Genomic DNA, 4,068 nt, shown 5'->3' with positions numbered 1-4,068 from the left:
CCATGCGAACGTTTTGATATTTTGTTTGAGGAACGACAAGAGGTCGCACCTTAACTCTGGAGGTAAACCGTTCCCGATGTTAACGCTTTTTTCAGGGGAACTTTCGTCCAGAGGGACGGTACTGGATTGATCTTTGGCGGGGTCTTTGACCGAGAGGTCGCGTGCGAGTGGGATATTCTCCTCCTTCTGTGGCATATTTCGGAATTCGGACATGTAACAGGCTCGAGCTTGTTTCTGGCTTCCGAGTATGGTCTTTTCTCCGGTTGGAGACATAAACTTCACGCATTGGTGATAAACTGAGGGAACTGCCCTCATCTGGTGTAACCAGGGGCGTCCTACAATGGCATCAAAAGGCATGGGAAGATCGACTACAGTGAATTTTGTTTTTCGCTTCAGGTCGCAGGCTTTCGTAGTTAATAATACAACCCCGAGCGAAAGGATCGACCTTCCTTTGCTACTGGCGAGGGGGGTCGCCTCTCGTCTGATCTTTGGGGCCAGTTGTTCGAGCGACCGTAGCGTTTCTTGTGAAATGACGTTAACAGCACTTCCGGTATCGAGGAAAATTTTCGAGAGGGCGATGCCTCCTACTTCTAATGCGATCACTAAGGCGTCATCGTGGGGCATATCGAGCTTTACAGTTTCATGCTCGTGGAAAGTCAAGATTTCCCTTTTCTGTGGTGTATCCTCGAATGCGGTGATATTGGGACTGTTAATCGTTTCTCGCGAGGTATGGGAGCGTTTATCGAGATTATCGACCTCTCTTGACGTGGTCGATTTCCCCGATCTGAGGAGTTCGAGATCGATAGATCCGATGCAATCAGGTCGGACTTGGTTGGAATCCATAGTCGCGCTTAGGAAACTTAGATCGTTTTCTTAGCAAAGATGTTTTTCGTTTATCTTCCCCACAGTCGGCGCCAAAAAGTAGATCCTAAAATCTACACTAAGTATTTGACAGTGGTTGAAGGTTTAATCTAGGGAAAAAAGATGATGTGGGCAATGATAACTTTAGAACATAACGATGTAATCAGATTCCAATAGGCAAAAATGGATTTTATTGATGAATAAGATTGAATACAATAACAGAAACGAGATCCGATGTTAATCGATAAGAGAAAAGACTTAAAGCGAGGTGAAGTGAGGTTGGTGTGTGTGTGTGTAGCTCTCAAAGTCGACTTCGAGATCTCTGTGGTAGCTCCGCGATCTCCGCGACCACGGCGACTCCTTCTCGAGTTCGTATTCTTGCTACGGGCTCCGGCCCTTTAAGGCCCATGCCTTTTGCGGCCCATTATGGTATTGAGCAAAATTGGGTCCAACAATGGTGCTCACAAAAACAAGATATCGTGGCATTATCATCCTGTGAAGTTGAGTTCATGGCGGGTACAAAAAATGCGAGACGGGCTATTTGGCTTTAGATTTTCTTGGAGAAATCAATGCAACATTGTGCAAGAAAGTTATCATTCAAATAGACAGTCAATCAGCCCTTACTCTTACAAAGAATCCAGTATTTCATGGTCGAAGTATACACATACACACAAGATACCACTTTATAAGAGAATGCATTGAGGAAGGAATAATCGAAGTTGAGCATGTTCGTTCATGTTCTTAGGAACGAACATAGGGTGGACATCTTAACAAAAGCTCTCGGAAGAATAAAGTTCAAAGAAATGAGGAATCTTATTGGAGTTCAAGATTTTTCAAAGAATGAGTTCAAGATTAAGGAGAAGAATGTTAGATTAAGCTTGAAGGAAACTTATGGTGCAAGTTATAGACCTAATCCTGTCAAGATATTAAAATTAAGAATTAGAATATGTTTGGAGTTATCTGAATATGTTACCTAATAGAATAAAGATTTTTATATCTCTATATAAGAGGATATCAAATTGTAACATAGCTTACAAGAGTTTAGAGATTGAGAGCTTTAGTTTTGAGTTATTTTCAAAATCAATAAGAAAATGGTTTTTAAATCTTAATCTTTGAATTCTATACATAAACTATCTCATTCTTCTAATCAATACTATTAAAACAGAAGACCATTGTTTTAGGTGTCCTCCTGTTTCAGCAATATTTACAAGACAATGCCACTGGATTATTTTTAAGTTATACTTTTAATTCAATTTTGTATTTTTTGAATTTCTTTTTATTTAAACACCAAACTATTTAAAATTTTCTTTCTCCTTTAACTGTAACTAACGAAAGATTTTTTTCAATTCCAAAGTCGAGATCTTAACAAAGCTTGGATTTTTTGTTGTTTCCTGATTAAAAGTTTGGAATTTGAATGTTCTCCATTGCAAGTGTTTCGTTTCCGCCATGACTTCAAGCGAGCTTACAAGCTATGTATCCTTTATATATTTGTAAGATCTGTTTTTTTCTTCTTTTTCGTAAGGTTTGTTCTATAGTTTATTTGTTTGATCTGCTGCTTCTATTCTGAGTTATACTCCCGAGATCTGTTTTTGTCCTTTGGGAGGAGTGAGGTGGCTCGGAACTCAGAAGATCACGAGTCACGACTGCGGGTGGTTAGGGGCAAGTGCAACCAACAAGTCCGGTTAACCAGGGTTTACTTTTACTTTCTGTTTTGTCCGGTTCAGTTTCATATGATTTGAAATGTGTGATATTAACCAATTTTTGGTTAGGATTGAAATAAATATATATTTTTAAGAATATATTATGGGCCTTAGATTCTATTAAATATGGAGAGATGGCCGATGGTCGAAGACAATTCTATGAAATAAAGTTGGTCCTATAGTTTATAAATTCCATAAATGATATGTATAAAGTTAAATAATATATATAACTGTATTTAACTTTATTCTAAATTAATAATACGTACAAAACTTAGGTTATTTAAGTGAATCTTATTTTGGATGTAACTGAATCTTTATATTTAATATTTTATAAAATATGCTTCCTATATACGTAAAACCGTATAGTATGTTCAGATTATGTCTCACAAACTTTCTGTATAAGTTTTTTGTAAGAGATTATAATAAGTTAGAGTTAAAATATTAAATATTAAAATCAAATATTTAAAAGCGCGAAACATATTTACTGTTTGTCTTGGAATTTATTTTTTGTAAACTCAAATATTAAATAACTGTTATAAATCATATTGTGGATGTCCATAACCGGTCCGGTCCATAACCGGTCCATACCGTTAGAGAGAAAGTCGGCCACCTTTGGTTTTTCTTTTTCTTATTGGTTTATGATTTGTACTCTTTCCATATTTGTATTTCTTTTTCTAGTATTTCCATTATTTCTATGACGGTGTAACTCCCTATATATAAATGGTTCTTTATGTTTATGAATAATACAGAAACATAGATTCTATTCTCTAGTTTCACAACACGATATCAGCACGATAGAATCTAAATCACTAAGCTAAAACAAACCGCCTAAAACCCTAACCCTAATCGGCGAACATCCTTACCGGCGAACCATCCTAATCCCGATCGCGAAACCTTACATCCTGATCCTTGTTTGCAATTTGTTCCCGATCAGCTTCAGCTCAAGGCGTTACTGATCCTAGCTCAGACGATCTCGGCTTGTTCAACCCCAGTTCGCAAACAAGACAATCTTAGACATCTCGCGGACAGCTCGCGACCCGATCAGCACGTTGGACAGCTCGCGTTTCCGATCTCAGAAATCAGACAGCTCGCGACAACATCAGCTCGCGTTCCGATCAGTTCCACATCTCTTTGGTGGTCCATTCAACCCTACTTGAGGTTAAGGTAATTCGAAACCTTAAAGAGAACCCATAATCGAATTTGATTGTTTAATAAGAATAGAAACCATAAAAACTACAAACCCTAATAGTATGATCTAATGTTGAAATCAAAACCATATGGTAATAGATTAAAACCCCAATGAGTAAATCGAAGCTCATAATCATAAGTTTGAAACCCCAAACCCTAATCGAGATTGATTGTTTGATCAATTAAAATCGAAACCTTAATGGTTTTGTATCTCAAAACCCCAATGATCTAAGATCAAAATCGAAACCCTAATATCCATGATCCTAGCCGCATACATGCTTATTGCATGAATGCATGAAATCGATTTTATTTAAAACCC

Source organism: Brassica oleracea, chromosome C2 (assembly GCF_000695525.1).
Source record: "Brassica oleracea var. oleracea cultivar TO1000 chromosome C2, BOL, whole genome shotgun sequence".
In the NCBI taxonomy this organism is placed as follows: domain Eukaryota; kingdom Viridiplantae; phylum Streptophyta; class Magnoliopsida; order Brassicales; family Brassicaceae; genus Brassica; species Brassica oleracea.
Note: the sequence above shows the minus strand (reverse complement) of the source record.